The 18,933-nt window shown below is 43.3% G+C and overlaps 1 pseudogene across 1 annotated transcript; it reads left to right on the forward strand.

The window, feature by feature from the left end:
• The first annotated feature begins 13,703 nt into the window (after positions 1–13,703).
• LOC125540491 (putative disease resistance protein RGA4) lies at positions 13,704–18,627 on the forward strand (annotated as a pseudogene). Its single transcript, XR_015617803.1, has 2 exons — positions 13,704–13,828; positions 14,301–18,627. The product of XR_015617803.1 is annotated as a putative disease resistance protein RGA4 (transcript).
• The last annotated feature ends 306 nt before the right edge of the window (positions 18,628–18,933 follow it).

Genomic DNA, 18,933 nt, shown 5'->3' on the forward strand with positions numbered 1-18,933 from the left:
CACCTAGATCGGATATGAACTCCTTCATCCAGACTCCTTCATTTGCTGCTTCCGAAGCAGCTATGTACTCTGCTTCACATGTAGATCCCGCTACGACGCTTTGTTTAGAACTGCACCAACTGACAGCTCCACCGTTTAATGTAAACACGTATCCGGTCTGCGATTTAGAATCGTCTGGATCAGTGTCAAAGCTTGCATCAACGTAACCTTTTACAATGAGCTCTTTGTCACCTCCATATACGAGAAACATATCCTTAGTCCTTTTCAGGTATTTCAGGATGTTCTTGACCGCTGTCCAGTGATCCACTCCTGGATTACTTTGGTACCTCCCTGCTAAGCTTATAGCAAAGCACACATCAGGTCTGGTACACAGCATTGCATACATGATAGAGCCTATGGCTGAAGCATAGGGAACATCTTTCATTTTCTCTCTATCTTCTGCAGTGGTCGGGCATTGAGTCTGACTCAACTTCACACCTTGTAACACAGGCAAGAACCCTTTCTTTGCTTGATCCATTTTGAACTTTTTCAAAATCTTGTCAAGGTATGTGCTTTGTGAAAGTCCAATTAAGCGTCTTGATCTATCTCTATAGATCTTTATGCCTAATATGTAAGCAGCTTCACCGAGGTCTTTCATTGAAAAACTCTTATTCAAGTATCCCTTTATGCTATCCAGAAATTCTATATCATTTCCAATCAGTAATATGTCATCCACATATAATATTAGAAATGCTACAGAGCTCCCACTCACTTTCTTGTAAATACAGGCTTCTCCGAAAGTCTGTATAAAACCAAATGCTTTGATCACACTATCAAAACATTTATTCCAACTCCGAGATGCTTGCACCAGTCCATAAATTGATCGCTGGAGTTTGCACACTTTGTTAGCTCCCTTTGGATCGAAAAAACCTTCCGGTTGCATCATATACAACTCTTCTTCCAGAAATCCATTCAGGAATGCAGTTTTGACATCCATCTGCCAAATTTCATAATCATAAAATGCGGCAATTGCTAACATGATTCGGACAGACTTTAAGCATCGCTACGGGTGAGAAGGTCTCATCGTAGTCAACCCCTTGAACTTGTCGAAAACCTTTTGCGACAAGTCAAGCTTTGTAGACAGTAACATTACCGTCAGCGTCAGTCTTCTTCTTGAAGATCCATTTATTCTCAATTGCTTGCCGATCATCGGGCAAGTCAACCAAAGTCCATACTTTGTTCTCATACATGGATCCCATCTCAGATTTCATGGCTTCAAGCCATTTTGCGGAATCTGGGCTCACCATCGCTTCTTCATAGTTCGTAGGTTCATCATGATCTAGTAGCATGACTTCTAGAACTGGATTACCGTACCACTCTGGCGTGGATCTCACTCTGGTTGATCTACGAGGTTCAGTAGTATCTTGTCCTGAAGTTTCATAATCATTATCATTAACTTCCTCACTTATTGGTGTAGATGTCGCAGAAACAGTTTTCTGTGATGTACTACTTTCCAATAAGGGAGCAGGTACAGTTACCTCGTCAAGTTCTACTTTCCTCCCACTCACTTCTTTCGAGAAAAACTCCTTCTCCAGAAAGTTTCCGAATTTAGCAACAAAAGTCTTGCCTTCGGATCTGTGATAGAAGGTGTATCCAATAGTTTCCTTTGGATATCCTATGAAGACACATTTCTCCGATTTGGGTTCGAGCTTATCAGGTTGAAGCTTTTTCACATAAGCATCGCAGCCCCAAACTTTCAGAAACAACAACTTTGGTTTCTTGCTAAACCACAGTTCATAAGGCGTCGTCTCAACGGATTTTGATGGTGCACTATTTAACGTGAATGCGGCCGTCTCTAGAGCGTATCCCCAAAACGATAGCGGTAAATCAGTAAGAGACATCATAGATCGCACCATATCTAGTAAAGTACGATTACGACGTTCGGACACACCATTACGCTGTGGTGTTCCGGGTGGCGTGAGTTGCGAAACTATTCCACAAATTTTCAAATGTACACCAAACTCGTAACTCAAATATTCTCCTCCATGATCAGATCGTAGAAATTTTATTTTCTTGTTACGATGATTTTCAACTTCACTCTGAAATTCTTTGAACTTTTCAAATGTTTCAGACTTATGTTTCATTAAGTAGATATACCCATATCTGCTTAAGTCATCTGTGAAGGTGAGAAAATAACGATATCCGCCACGAGCCTCAACATTCATCGGACCACATACATCTGTATGTATGATTTCCAATAAATCTGTTGCTCTCTCCATAGTACCGGAGAACGGTGTTTTAGTCATCTTGCCCATGAGGCACGGTTCGCAAGTACCAAGTGATTCATAATCAAGTGGTTCCAAAAGTCCATCAGTATGGAGTTTCTTCATGCGCTTTACACCAATATGACCTAAACGGCAGTGCCACAAATAAGTTGCACTATCATTATCAACTCTGCATCTTTTGGCTTCTACATTATGAATATGTGTATCACTACTATCGAGATTCAACAAGAATAGACCACTCTTCAAGGGTGCATGACCATAAAAGATATTACTCATATAAATAGAACAACCATTATTCTCTGATTTAAATGAATAACTGTCTCGCATTAAACAAGATCCAGATATAATGTTCATGCTCAACGCTGGCACCAAATAACAATTATTTAGGTCTAATATTAATCCCGAAGGTAGATGTAGAGGTAGCGTGCCGACCGCGATCACATCGACTTTGGAACCGTTTCCCACGCGCATCGTCACCTCGTCCTTAGCCAATCTTCGCTTAATCCGTAGTCCCTGTTTCGAGTTGCAAATATTAGCAACAGAATCAGTATCAAATACCCAGGTGCTACTGCGAGCATTAGTAAGGTACACATCAATAACATGTATATCACATATACCTTTGTTCACCTTGCCATCCTTCTTATCCGCCAAATACTTGGGGTAGTTCCGCTTCCAGTGACCAGTCTGCTTGCAGTAGAAGCACTCAGTTTCAGGCTTAGGTCCAGACTTGGGTTTCTTCTCTTGAGCAGCAACTTGCTTGCCGTTCTTCTTGAAGTTCCCCTTCTTCTTCCCTTTGCCCTTTTTCTTAAAACTAGTGGTCTTGTTGACCATCAACACTTGATGCTCCTTTTTGATTTCTACCTCCGCAGCTTTTAGCATTGCGAAGAGCTCGGGAATAGTCTTGTTCATCCCTTGCATATTATAGTTCATCACGAAGCTCTTGTAGCTTGGTGGCAGTGATTGGAGAATTCTGTCAATGACGCAATCATCTGGAAGATTAACTCCCAACTGAATCAAGTGATTATTATACCCAGACATTTTGAGTATATGCTCACTGACAGAACTGCTCTCCTCCATCTTGCAGCTATAGAACTTATTGGAGACTTCATATCTCTCAATCCGGGCATTTGCTTGAAATATTAACTTCAACTCCTGGAACATCTCATATGCTCCATGACGTTCAAAACGTCGTTGAAGTCCCGATTCTAAGCCGTAAAGCATGGCACACTAAACTATCGAGTAGTCATCAGCTTTGCTCTGCCAGACGTTCATAACATCTGGTGTTGCTCCAACAGCAGGCCTGGCACCCAGCGGTGCTTCCAGGACGTAATTCTTCTGTGCAGCAATGAGGATAATCCTCAAGTTACGGACCTAGTCCGTGTAATTGCTACCATCATCTTTCAACTTTGCTTTCTCAAGGAACGCATTAAAATTCAATGGAACAATAGCACGAGCCATCTATCTACAATCAAACATAAACAAGCAAGATACTATCAGGTACTAAGTTCATGATAAATTTAAGTTCAATTAATCAAATTTTTTAAGAACTCCCACTTAGATAGACATCCCTCTAATCCTCTAAGTGATCACGTGATCCAAATCAACTAAATCATGTCCGATCATCACGTGAGATGGAGTAGTTTCATTGGTGAACATCACTATGTTGATCATATCTACTATATGATTCACGCTCGACCTTTTGGTCTCCGTGTTACGAGGCCATATCTGTATATGCTTGGCTCGTCAAGTATAACCTGAGTATTCCGCGTGTGCAACTGTTTTGCACCCATTGTATTTGAACGTAGAGCCTATCACACCCGATCATCACGTGGTGTCTCATCACGAAGAACTTTCGCAACGGTGCATACTCAGGGAGAACACTTCTTGATAATTAGTGAGAGATCATCTTATAATGCTACCGTCAATCAAAGCAAGATAAGATGCATAAAAGATAAACATCACATGCAATCAATATAAGTGATATGATATGGCCATCATCATCTTGTGCCTGTGATCTCCATCTCCGAAGCACCGTCATGATCACCATCGTCACCGGCGCGACACCTTGATCTCCATCGTAGCATCGTTGTCGTCTCGCCAATCTTATGCTTCCACGACTATCGCTACCGCTTAGTGATAAAGTAAAGCATTACATCGCGATTGCATTGCATACAATAAAGCGACAACCATATGGCTCCTGCCAGTTGCCGATAACTTGGTTACAAAACATGATCATCTCATACAATAAAATTTAGCATCATGTCTTGACCATATCACATCACAACATGCCCTGCAAAAACAAGTTAGACGTCCTCTACTTTGTTGTTGCAAGTTTTTACGTGGCTGCTACGGGCTTAAGCAAGAACCAATCTCACCTACGCATCAAAACCACGACGATAGTTTGTCAAGTTGATGCCGTTTTAACCTTCGCAAGGACCGAGCGTAGCCACACTTGGTTCAACTAAAGTTGGAGAAACAGTCACCCGCAAGCCACCTTTGTGCAAAGCACGTCGGGAGAACCGGTCTCGCGTAAGCGTACGCGTAATGTCGGTCCGGGCCGCTTCATCCAACAATACCGCCGAACCAAAGCATGACATGCTGGTAGGCAGTATGACTTATATCGCCCATAACTCACTTGTGTTCTACTCGTGCATATAACATCAAACCAGAAAACCAGGCTCGGATGCCACTGATGGGGAACGTAGTAATTTCAAAAAAATTTCTACGCACACGCAAGATCATGGTGATGCATAGCAACGAGAGGGGAGAGTGTTGTCTACGTACCCTCGTAGACCGCAATGGAAGCGTTGACGCAACGTAGAGGAAGTAGTCGTACGGCTTCCCGATCCGACCGATCCAAGCACCGTTACTCCGGCACCTCCGAGTTCTTAGCACACGTACAGCTCGATGACGCTCCCCGGGCTCCGATCCAGCAAAGCTTCGGGGATGAGTTCCGTCAGCACAACAGCGTGGTGACGATGATGATGTACTACCGACGCAGGGCTTCGCCTAAGCACTACAACGATATGATCGAGGTGGAATATGGTGGCAGGGGGCATCGCACACGGCTAAGGAACGATCACGTGGATCAACTTGTATGTCCTAGGGTGCCCCTGCCCCCGTATATAAAGGAGCAAGGGGGAGGCCGGCCGGCCCTATGGGGCGCGCCAAGGGGAGGGGGAGTCCTCCTCCTAGTGGTAGTAGGACTCCCCTTTCCTAATCCAATTAGGAAACTTAAGGGGGAAGGAAAGAGAGGGAGAGGGAGAGGGAAAGGGGGGCCGCGCCCCCCTCCTAGTCCAATTCGGACTCCCCATGAGGGGGGGGGGGGCGCCACCTCTTGGGCTGCTGCCCTCTCTCTCTCCCCTCATGCCCAATAAGGCCCATTACTTCCCCGGGGGGTTCCGGTAACCCCTCCGGCACTCCGGTTTTATCCGAAATCACCCGGAACCTTTCCGGTGTCCGAATATAGCCGTCCAATATATCAATCTTTATGTCTCGACCATTTCGAGACTCCTCGTCATGTCCGTGATCACATCCGGGACTCCGAACTAACTTCGGTACATAAAAAATGCATAAACTCATAATAACTGTCATCGTAACGTTAAGCGTGCGGACCCTACGGTTCGAGAACAATGTAGACATGACTGAGACAAATCTCCGGTCAATAACCAACAGCGGGACCTGGATGCCCATATTGGCTCCTACATATTCTACGAAGATCTTTATCGGTCAGACCGCATAACAACATACGTTGTTCCCTTTGTCATCGGTATGTTACTTGCCCGAGATTCGATCGTCGGTATCCAATACCTAGTTCAATCTCGTTACCGGCAAGTCTCTTTACTCGTTTCGTAATACATCATCTCGCAACTAACTCATTAGTTGCAATGCTTGCAAGGCTTATGTGATGTGCATTACCGAGAGGGCCCAGAGATACCTCTCCGACAATCGGAGTGACAAATCCTATTCTCGAAATACGCCAACCCAACATCTACCTTTGGAGACACCTGTAGAGCTCCTTTATAATCACCCAGTTACGTTGTGACGTTTGGTAGCACACAAAGTGTTCCTCCGGCAAACGGGAGTTGCATAATCTCATAGTCATAGGAACATGTATAAGTCATGAAGAAAGCAATAGCAACATACTAAACGATCGGGTGCTAAGCTAATGGAATGGGTCATGTCAATCAGATCATTCACCTAATGATGTGATCCCGTTAATCAAATAACAACTCTTTGTTCATGGTTAGGAAACATAACCATCTTTGATTAACGAGCTAGTCAAGTAGAGGCATACTAGTGACACTAAGTTTGTCTATGTATTCACACATGTATTATGTTTCCGGTTAATACAATTCTAGCATGAATAATGAACATTTATCATGATATAAGGAAATAAATAATAACTTTATTATTGCCTCTAGGGCATATTTCCTTCAGCATATACATGAGTTATATTATTTATCGTATTCACATACTAATATATTCATGATTTTTTTTTTTTGCATTGTAGAGTGCTAGCACGCTACATTGGAGAGAAAGCGTTGAGAGAATGCTTTGTTGGGATGATAGACATGAATAATCAATCCTCATTCCAAGGTTAGATTTGTGCTTCCTGCCCAGTTCTTTTTCACAAAGGACCAAGCCTCTTACTTTATCCATTTCTTAATTTTGTTCCTTCACAGAAAAACATTTTCTCATTTCAATCTTTCTCCATTTGGTATGAGTATGACCCACGCTCTGAATTTTTTGACTATTCTTGGTTGATTAATGGTTGGTGTATTGCCTTCCACTTTGGATTATTCTAAATCTTCTTGCTTAGGCTATGTGTACCATTCTGTCAAGTGCCACCATTGATCTGAGCAAAATCAGTGTAGATGAACCGAGCTATTTTATTATAAGCTGTGTACAGAACTTCCTGGAAAGATAACCATGTAGTTATTGTTTTATGCCGTATATATTCAGATAGGTGAATTATCGCAAGTTGGTCCCAGTATGTTAATAGGATTGTGCCAACCTAGAGCCTTTTCAGATCGTGCCAACTCTGTTTGGGGTTTCCTTCTACCTAATCAAGGCTTAGCCCAGTTTGTCTTGTCCTTATCTCCTTTTCTGTCATAAATTCTTCATCTATTCAAGAAGCTCATTTTTGTTAGTTGGAACAACTGAAAAAATCATACTCCCCCGTTCCTGTATATAAAGTCTAATTGTTTTTTCAAAAGTCAAACGAGTGCATGTTTGACCAAGTTTTTAGAAAATATATCGATATCCACTATACCAAATTTATATCATTCGATCTGTCATGAAAAGTAGTTTTATATTTTATCTACTAGGTTTTTCAGATGTTGATATTTTATTCTATAATCTTGGTCAAACATTCGAATGGTTGACTTGGAGGATATCAATACACCTTATTTTCTGGAATGGAGGGAGTATCATTCTTGGTGTGACGGACAAACAGAAAGAAAGGTCCGCCAAGAGTGCACTCACAAAAGCCATGTACTGTAGGCCATGAGTGATTACCTTGAAAGCTTTCTTATCGAGGCCATAGTTCCAAACTATACCATCCTTTAAGAAACATTCAATCAGAATTGGAGGAAATGCCATCCATTGGGGTTCTGAAGTTCTGAACTTTGATCTCTCTATTTGAATCGTTGTTATTATTTTGTCTGTAGGCCATGAGCAAAGAATCTGGAGAGTGCCTAATGTTCCTCAACTTTTCTTATGTTCCAAATTCACTATTAGTGTTTGATCATCTTCAAAGAACAGAAAACGTATGACAGGATTAAGATTGTAATTTGTGCTCATATTTTTTTTTACAAAATTCACTGCTTGATTAATTTTGTTGTAGAAGCTTGAGAGAAAAAGATAGTAAATACATAGTAACTTTATATTGATTTAAGAGTAATAGCAACACACCTGCTTTTAACTATATATAAATATCTCTATATTGTTCTATACTGTCCGTCAGCAAGCGAGCGTTTGAATTGCTGTTGATGTGCATTGTACATGGGCTTGGCCACTTGGATCGTGAGACGAGATCGATCGACTAGATGCTTGTTTATTTGTGTTTTTCTTAATTTAACTTTGTGGAAGGTTGCGAGCCGAATGCGTCATTGACGAGGTGGTGAGTTTGGATTGGGACGGCGAAGATGAGAAGATAGTTGGGGAGGAAGAAGGTATAAAATCAACAATATCGTCTTGTGTGCGTGAGGATCCTAATGGTACATGTTTGACGCGATCGTTGCTAACCTAATAAGATATGCGGTGGCGCGAGGTGGTGGCGGCAATGGGGCGGTTGTGCTGCATGTCCAAGGCTGCACTAGGGAGGCGCGAGTGGTGCCTCCCGCAAGATTCCATTGGGGCGGCGCATGGGCGGCAGCCACCCCAAAGACCCTGTTAGCACAATTTCATAATAATATATTTATACTGATTGTTGTGCAAAATAGAACGCTATTGTTTGTAGTTATATTAGTTTATTTCCTCTATATACAATGACACGTCTTATTGTGTGTCCAAGAGGAAGGAAAAATATATATTTATAGGTGTTATGTGACTTACCTTTAAAAGGAATAACTCTAATAAGAAGTCCTGTTTTAGATGCCGAGTTGATGAAATTTGTTACCTAAGATATATGCGGTAATTTGATATGAACCCAAATATCTTGTTTTCCTTCAAATAAATTATCCCTGGAAATATTTGTTTTGAGTAAATATTTCTTTATCGTAGGCATGTTGCAACCACTAACAAGTCCAGTCACCATCATATGTTTACTGCGTGGATTACATATTTGTCACAATATTGGCATAATCGACATGTGTGAGTCATCTATAATCTACGAGATGGCCAAATGGATAAGATTATTTAACATGTTTACTGCATGGATTCCACAAGTGTCACAATATTATTTGTACATGTGAAATTTAACATGTAACTCTTGCAACTATTTCAAGAGCCCGTGGCAACGCACGGGCACTATACTAGTGTCTGTAGTGTAGTGGCTGGCGCGCAGGCACAGGTTTGGATCAGCGCAAAAGCGAGTTTTTTCCTTTTGTTTTATTTATTTAACGGTCACATAATATATAAACCTACTATAGTATTACAACAGCTAACATGGGCTAGCGTAGTGGCAGGGCTTGTTCCTCGAAACAGGGAGGGCGCGGATTCGAATCCCCGCCGCGCGCAATTTCAAATCTGAATAGTTCTGAATAGTGGTACTCATCCGTTACAACTGCCCCAAGTGTGCCGGCAGTGGCGCCAAGTGAAGTGGTTTCTCAAGGGGCCTCCGCCGTACCCCTACTGCAACATGACGTGACCCGAGGAGATGCGCCACTTTCTCTACCGCAAGGCCGTCCTCTCCGACTCCGCCGAAATAGCCATGCTCCTCACGGGGCTGGACTACGGCGTTGTGGCCTTCGCCATGGCGGGGGACGGCACGTGGAGGCTCCCGCCCCCACATGATGGCGTTGAGCCCGTCTCCACGTTGGAGAAAGTACCTCGTGGGGGCGCCAGGCGGGCAACAGATGGTTGTGCTCAAGGAGACCGAACAGACCACTGGCCAGCGGACTTGTTCCTTCAAGGTGCAAGTCCTCGATAGCAGGGAAGGGTGGAAGGAGACGGAAGACATCGGCGACAGCGTGCTGTTTGTCGAGTGGAACAGTTCCCTCTGTATGTCCACGAGGGAGTATCCGGAGCTCAGGGCCGGCTGCATCTACTATACCCAGGATGATTCGAGGCCTCCGAGGCCGTGGAAGGACAATGCTACAATGCTGTCGGGGTGTTCAGCCTCAAGGATGGCAGCCAGGACAAGGTTGAGGGCCTTGGGCGGCACCGGAGCTGGCCGCCGCCGGCGTGGTTCACGCCTTCCACCGTCCGATGATGATGGTTTTAAATTCTTGGAGGATATGGCTTAATTAGTTTGCAGGGCTCGCTCAGATTTCGTATTTGCTACTATGATGATTGCAACCAAGATTATGAATTGACTATTGCCTTGTGGGGTTTCTTCATTAACAGGTTTAAGCCAGGCGTAAACAGAATAGAAGAGTAATTATGAAAATTTATTCGAAGCTGCAACCAAGCTAGTATTTTGTGTTTGTGTTTTTCCTTTTGGTTGTTTCAAAAAACTGCAACCAATTAAGCTGTGGCATGCATCATAAACCAACTCAGGAATAAGTTGTGGCATGATGAGAGCACTGCATCTGCCTGCCTGTCGACGATCAAGGTTTGTTCGAACAAGGAAGAGAGTACATTACCAATCAAGAATTGAGGGGTGACTCTTACTGCAGTGCACTTCTCTGAAGATATACATACATAATGCAATTCGGGTTTGATGTGGTTTCAGTAACTAAAGAAAATGAATTCTTGTCTAGCGTAAAGTTTGATGTGGGACTGGAGCTTCCGGAGGCTCATATTTTTTACGACTCTGCTCCACAGAGATGAGTGGGCCTAATTTTCAGTTCTGATGGCTGCTACTCCCTCCGTTACGAAATGTACAATGTTTAATTACAATGCATTCATGCATGAGCACTGCATTTGTTGCCTGCCCATGATCTGGAATATATAGTTTGAACAATGAATGAATGGGCAATTGAGCCGTACGTAGGGTGTTGTTGGAATTCACTGATGCAGCAGACTGAATTCCTCACCTGCTCCAAAGAAACAATATTTGTTTTTCATCATCAGACCAAGTTCCACTGTTGCTGCATTTTTCTCAAGATATGTATGTATTTATATAGGTTGGGTTTCGGGGAAGAGGTTTGAGAACTTAACACAACAGCTTGCTTTGCAACTTTGTTCTTGCCTTGTAATTATATCCATATCAAACTGCAACAGAGCTTGCTTCAGGCGTGAGGCCGGCCGGTTGCTATGAAAAGCTGCACATGTTCTACAGGTGAGGCCATTTCAGAAGGAACTGCACTGTGCAGCACCAGAGGTAGGTTGTTTAGGCTCACCCGTGTTGTGATGGTGCTCCTGAGAGAGGAGAAGCAAACAGGGTTCAGCAGTTTTATTCCATCAATAACTCCTTCTGCAACCTATATTTGTGCTGATAAGTGATAGCTATCAGTTGCCAGTGCACAACTAAGTAAACTAGTTGCAATATACTCCCTCCGTTCGGAATTACTTGTCATAGAAATGGATGTATCTAGACGTATTTTAGTTCTAGATACATTCATTTCTGAGACAAGTAATTCCGAACGGAGGGAGTATATGGAACGACATGTTGTGTCAGTATGAATTTGTATGTTTTGCTGCATCTTAAATCTGAAACCATCCGGGACTAGCCCTTGGAGGCACATATGTTCGCGATCTTTCCCCTTCTTCTGCAGTTTTTGTTCTTAGCTCTGTGGTTTCTTCTCTTATTTCAGAGGTAAAGAAGCATCAGCTAGTGTTCTGTACTAGTTTGGTGGGGCCAGATTGCTTGCTGCACATTTATCAAGACAGTTTTAGTGGGTTTCAGAAGTGAGGAAAACATTCTACAATACCATTTATTTTGTGTTTGTTTTGCCTTGTGATTGTTTCAAACTGCAATCAAGTTGAATGGGTGACTTGTGTAAGAGCCTGAGCACGTACACGAAAGACCATTTCAGAGTAGTCTTCTGAGGAAAGAAAGGTTCCTTATCTAGACGGAGAAAGAAAGGAAGAAACGGTTTGGCTTGGACATCAGGCTTGAGGCTGCTTTTGCTTTGATATGAGAAGCTGCACAGGACAGATCATTTCACAAGGAACTGCACTGTGCTTTGCAGCAGCAGACCTACTGAGTCCTCCTCACATCACAGATGCAAGCAGGGTTAAGACCACTCCTCTGTTTTGTGTTGGTTTTGTCTACCCTTCAGCAGAGTCGGATGAGTCTTAATTAGGATTACTTTGAACAATTAGGACACTACTGAACGATGAACAGGCTTCTGAATACAAGCTAGTATTAATCTCTCTCCATCAAGCATTTATTTTTGGGTATGGCATGTGGCATGTGCTGCATCCATCATCAGTTTTTCATAGCACAATCTTTCATTCTTTTGCTCTGTCTGGTCACTCCTTGACAAGAGAGATATTCTAGACAAGATCATGTTGTTCAGATGTACAAATATCCATAATTTTACTTGCCACCGAGTGTGCTTAAATATCCATAATTTTTTTTAAAGTCTCAGTAAGAGGATTTGGGACTAAGTTTAGGGGATCGACTGGAGTTGCTCTTAGAGTTTCCAATGTTAGTCAACTTATGGGCACAAGCATCATTAGCTCTTGTCCTAAAAACCTATAACCCCCTAAGAACTGTTTTTTAGGAGTTCATACTATCGAGCTTCCACCTAAATGTTTAGGTAGATAACATTACCGAGGCCTTCCACAAAATATCTAACCCTTTAAAATACGAGAAGTTATCTTCAATGCCTTCCTCTTCTCCCTAGAAATGAGTATTTTTTTCTCACTCCCTATCGCACCAAAAAACTATTGTGACAAAGTTTATTTCCCCGATCATCACCTCTCGACACCACCAAAGTCACCGCCGGCAAACTCTTCGGCGAGCCACACCACCCCTACCCCATTCCCGGTCGTGCTGCTACCCCATGAGCCTCGTCCCGCCCTTCGCCACTTCTTGCCTCGAGTCAGAGCTCGTAGTCACCGTTGTCATGCCGACAAAAGCTCCTTGTTGGCACGCACACAACTGTCACCTCCTCCACCCCGGCGCACCTTCCCCGAGGCCGCCGGTCATTGTTGTATCCCAAGCCAATCCAAGGCCAGGAATCAAGTTGTTGTACTTCTCCGCCTCCCCTGCGCATCCCCTCCCCTTTCGGCCACCGCGACGTCGATAAGTAAGGAGTTAAGTTTAGATAGACGATATAAGTAAGGACTTAAATTTAAGAAAGAGCTAGAAATCATCAAGTTTATAAAGAACAGAGATTTCCCTCCAAAATAAATAAAATAAAATAAGGAACAGAGACAGAGTCGGTCAAAGGCAGAGGTCAGTGGCTTCTGGACCGTCGATCTCAAATCCGACCACGCAGATTGTCCCGCCCCTCCCTCTGGCAGCCTCCCGCCGGATATGCCAGGCAGCATCCTCCGCCGCCTGAAGCTTCCCCGACCGCGTCGCCTTCGCCGCTGTGTTCCCCGCGCCTTTGCACCGTGGCTCGTCGTCTTTCCCGGCGGCATCCGGAGGCCGCCACGCACCTCTCCCTCGCCGGCCACCGCGCGCGCCAGCGTGGAGGCTGGCTCTCTCCCGCGACGGCATCCACCACGAGGGCAGGTTCCACTCCGTCACCTGCTTCCTCACTTCTGCATTCAAATTATTAAATTCAGAGCTGCAACAAAACTAAACAATTTCCACCATGCTGACAAGCTTAATGCCGATCGTGCCGCCGACAGGCTGCACTTGTCAACGTGCATCCTCCGTCGAGGGGTCCTTCCGCCAAGTTTCCAACTTGTCAAAGCTCCATAGCAAACTGAGCCCGACAAATTTGGGGAACTGCTCCCATCCAGATCCAGCCATTTCTCTCCTCCTTGCTGGGTGCTTAACAGTGCTCGTCGTCGGCAAGACAAGGCCGAAAGCAGCGCCGCCATCGCACCGATATAGGGTGAGCAGTCCCCCTTGAAACCACCTTGCTTTGATTTCTTTTACCACATCTGAAACTGCACCATTAGTTTCTTCTTCGGTTCACATGCTAGTAGTTTTGATGGCAACTGTATTTCACATGCAAGGGCCAAATTTCCTTTTATCAAGAGGCTTGATTAAAGCCCTGGGTGGAGTATATACTGTACTTAGTTACTAACTCTCTTTTAGTTTTGGTGGCAACTGTATGTATTTCACGTGCTAACTCTTTTATCAAGAGGCTTGATTAAAGCCCTGGGTAAATTTTCGTTTTCGGCAGTTGAAAGTAATTTAATTTCATGGGAAAACTTTTGGTGAAAAACTATCTGGATCCGGAGCAAACAGTTGCTACAATTGCCGGCTTCTTGTATACTCTGACTGCAGAATTTACTTCATAATAATGCTAGCTGTGTCTTGTCTATAATTAATGCTAAACGACGAACACTCTCTGCTTGCAGGACGAAAATTAGATGTCCAAACTCCAGCCACCATGAGCTTATCTGCTGCCATTGGGGCCATCAGTGGCTTCAATGAGTGTGCCACTTTCTGGCAGTGGGCCAAATCTGCCATTTCATCCCTGCACCCCAGATGGAGTGGCTCACAGCAGCAAGATCTCCAGGGTCGTGTATTGCAGTTGGAGAGTGACCTACAACGTCTCAGGGATACTCTTCCTGCAATGCATGACCTCATCAATCGAGCAGAATGGAGGAGCCACGACGATGTTGTGGCCAATCTCCTTCCCAATCTAAAGGATGCAGTGTTTGATGCCGAGGACCTTATTGATGAGTTCAGATGGTATGAGAAGAAGGTGCAAGCGGAGGGCAATGCAAGCCAGTCTCCTTTCATTGACTTCTTTGACACCGTCATCCAAGGAAGCTTCAACAAACTGAGTGTTATCCAATCAAGGTTGAATCATCTTTCGATTCAGCTGGAGAAAATGGAGCTCCGTGGAGTCGCACAATGCTTTGACACATTAGTCATGCCAGAGACCAGCTCCTCTTTGTCACGAAAGGAAAAATATATATTCTTTGGTCGTGACAAGGAACTGAAGCAGGTCTTGGGATTTCTCAATGTACTTAAACGCAAGAGAACAACTAGTTCAATGAATGCATCAACAAGCACGTCAGCAAGCAACAATGTTAATAGTGAACTAAGTCTTCCTGTTTTCGGGATAAGTGGAATTGGTGGTGTTGGAAAGACTAAATTGGCCCAGCATATCTTCAGCCATCAACAGGTGGAGTCTCAATTTGAGAAAATAATTTGGATTTGTGTCTCAGATAACTTTGATGTGAAGAGGTTAACCAAAGAGGTCATACAATCCTTTACTGGAATGGAGGCAACGACTGAGAGTAGCTTGGAATCTCTTCATAATGCTCTGAAGAAGCATGTGAACAATAAAAGGTTATTGATTGTCCTTGATGATGTGTGGGATGATGCCTTGAAGGATAATGGGCAGTGTTGGGAGAAGTTTTGTGCACCTTTTAGCAGTGTCCAAGAGGGAAGTGCGATGTTGGTCACCACTAGATGTCCAAATGTTACCAAGGAGGTGTGCACAACTGGGTCTATTATATTAGATGGTCTAAAGGATGATGCCTTTATAGAATTCTTCAAATTATGCCTGTTTGGATCCGAGGATTCTAGAAATTATCCTGACTTGGAGTGCATTGGTGAAAGTATTCTTCCTAAATTGAAGGGTTCTCCTTTGGCCGCCATTACTCTGGGACGCATGTTGAAAGCAATCCCTGAAGTATCACATTGGAAGTCTATACTTGAGAGTGAACTGTGGGAGTTGGAACAAAAGGAGACTGACATTTTACCTGCCCTTCGGTTGAGCTACATATATTTACCATTCTATTTGAAGCAATGCTTCGCATTCTGTGCTTTGTACCCCAAAGATTACAAATTTGAGAAGGCAAACTTAGCTGAAATTTGGGTATCAGAAGGCTTTGTGAAACCTCAAGGTCGTGTTCCAATTCAAGATATTGGATGTCAATATTTTGAAGACCTTGTCGCACGGTCCTTCTTTCAAAAGGTTAGTGGTAGATACGTGATCCATGACTTGTTGCATGACATGGCACAAAAAGTTTCTGAGCACGACTGCTTCATCTTAAGAAATAAGAGTGACTTTGATAAAGTTCCCCGGAATGTTCGTCATTTGTACGTACTCCCTGAGGGTGATTTTGACAGATCCAACTTGCTGAGTTTATGCAAGTACACAAAGCTGCGTACCCTAATTTGCAAGAAGATTTTAGGAATGCATGCAGGTAGTATAATGGGTCACTGGTGTACTGCACTTCTCCGTATGCGTGTGATTTCTTGTGCCTCCGCAGATGAGTTACCAGATAATATTGGCAACTGGAAGAATCTTCGGCACCTTGAAATCTCCACAGCTTTTTCTTTGGAGAAGATTCCTTCAACTTTCTGTTGGCTATATCATATGCAGATTTTATATGCCAAGAAATGCAAGCTCGAAATTCCCGGTGATTTTTGGAAGTTGACCAGTTTGCAGAAATTCGAAGCAATAGGATTAACTCTTGATTCGGCCAATAAAGAGGGTCAAGGAATTAGGTCAATAAAGAATCTGAACCAAATTCGTGGATACTTGGTGATAAATAATCTTGGCGCCCTAAGTAAGGATCAGGCAGCTGAAGCTGAACTGAAAAATAAGAAATATCTTGATAGGTTGACATTGAATATGCATTCGCCTGCGGACCAGCGAATTCCAACCATCCTATCAGCCTCTTATCAGCCTAATAACAGAGAAGTGCTTGAAGTTCTACAACCTCCTATCAGCCTCAAGTCTCTGTTCCTCCAGAATTATGGCGGTTCCTCACTCCCAAGCTGGTTTCAGCCACAAAACTTGCCAAGTTTAGAATCGCTCACTTTTGGAAGTTGTGATGGAGTCAAGAGTATAAACTTAAATGAGATAACCGCATTCCTGTCTCTCGAAGACGTAAAAATTGAAGGGTGCAAAAATATATCAAGCCTCGAAGATTTTTTGCATCGAGGTTATGTACCAGGAATCAAGAAAATAGGAATTATAGATTGCAAGATCTTAGCATCAATACCAACTGAAAAGTTTGGGGATTTGCATTTTCTTGAAGAACTGTTCATATCCCAATGTCCAAACATCCTCCTCCAGAGATTGGTTTCGCAGTCCCTTAAGAAGCTCAGGCTTTGGGGTTCTGGTCTCTTTTGCAATATCGACTGCTGCTCCCTCACTGAATTTCATGTAACATGTGATTTTGTCACATCCATCCAACTGCAAACGTGGAGTCTTCCAGCTCTACGAGAGCTAGTTATTATGTCTGGATGTCTTGCATCTATTGAAGGCTCCCCTAATAGTTCCATTTCTGTGGGCACTGACAGCATTAGAGTATTCTCGTCTCTTAATGTCATAATTATTTCTGGCTGCCTTAAATTGTCATCCCTTGATGACCTGCTAACACAAGAGTATCTACCTGCCGTTGAGAAAATTGAAATTGGCTATTGTTTCCGGTTAAAGTCCCTGCCAGCTGAAAGGTTTGGGAGTTTTCCTTATCTTAAACATCTGGTGGTTGATAACTGCACAAGTCTCAAGTGGCAAAGAGGTTTGGTGTTGCCGTCATACCTCCAAAGCCTCTGTTTAAAGGAATGTGGGGATATCTCTGCTTTTATTCCCGGATGCCTTCAGAACCTCAGATCCCTCGTCTCACTTGAAATTAATGGATGCAATGGTATAAAATCCATTCCAGACAACATCTGGTGCAGTAATCTTGGGCGGTATCACTCCAGAAATTGGTGATTAAGGAATGTCGAGACCTAGTTTCAATTAGTGGAGCAGAGGCAGTTGCAAATATAAAGGAGGTGGTGATAGGCAGGTGTCCAAAGTTAGCGAAAGAGGAGCAGATCAATAGAAGATCCCGCCCAAGGTATTTGTGTTAGAACTTGTTTACTGTCCAGCTTTTACTTCTCTGTTGTTCAACATACCCTATATACTGTAAATAACTCATGAATTTTGCAGTAAAAATCCAACTTGTATCTTTATCACGGAAGTACGCTGAACTTGCTGAACCTGTTAGTTCCCATGATTTGAGTAATTCCATACATGTGACCATGTTTTGAAAACAGTTGCTAAATTTGTTTGCTGTATTTGGGGATGTACTAGTGGTGCCGTGTTGTGTGCGTTATGTACAATTCTCCCTTTTTACTTGCCAAATTTGTTTGCTGTATTTGGGGAGCCAAATTTGCTTTTCTGACCATGTTTTCTTCTTCAAGTACACGGAGGACAAGGAGGGCTAGGAACCAATAGCTGGACTACTTGGAAGTTGGAAGACTTGAGGACAACGGGACATCGTGTATTTTCCCTGCAGCACAAACTCTCCTAGCTGCAATCCATATTTGTGCTCCTCCAGTTTTTTTACAGTTCCATTCCATCAATCTGAAATCCATATTTGTGGTGATAACTATCAGTTCCCAGTTTGCACAATCGTAGCAAAAGTTGTTGTAACTTGTGAAACAATATTCTGTTATGTGGGGTCAATAGTACCAGTGGTGCCCCATGTCTGGAGCACAGGAGATTAGGCAAGATTAAGTACTATCAGGGAGAAGGATTTGAATATGTTGGGGGTTTTTGTCCCGGAGAAGGTTTCCCCACCATATCCAAGACTGTTTACACTCCCAAGTTGTGCACCAACTAGAGTCACTGTGCGTCTCTAAGACATGTTGTATCTGTATGCATTTTGTGTGTTTAGGCACATTTGAACTCTGGAATATGTTTACCTGCCATGACATGCATGAGCAAAACATCTGCATGTGCCTGTTTGTGATTTTACCCCTTTGTTCTGTAGTTTTTGTTGTTAGCTCTGTCTGTGGTTTCTGCTTGTGCTCTTTTTCTTTGCTGGTTTCCCCTATCTCTCTGTTTCTCCCAATACCAAATGGCGTGGCGTGTACCTGAGAGAAAAATAGAACTGATCTTAGCTCGTCTGAATGAATAGGCGGGCAGATGGTCTCATTTTTCAAAAGAAAATACTGCATTACGTAGCTAGTTTGATGTAGGAGGTTGCAGGGCAGATTTGTAGGACTCCTCTGATGGGTTAGTATTTCGGATTA

Source organism: Triticum urartu, chromosome 2A, assembly GCF_056163025.1.
Source record: "Triticum urartu cultivar PI428250 chromosome 2A, HENAU_Tu73, whole genome shotgun sequence".
Lineage (NCBI taxonomy): Eukaryota > Viridiplantae > Streptophyta > Magnoliopsida > Poales > Poaceae > Triticum > Triticum urartu.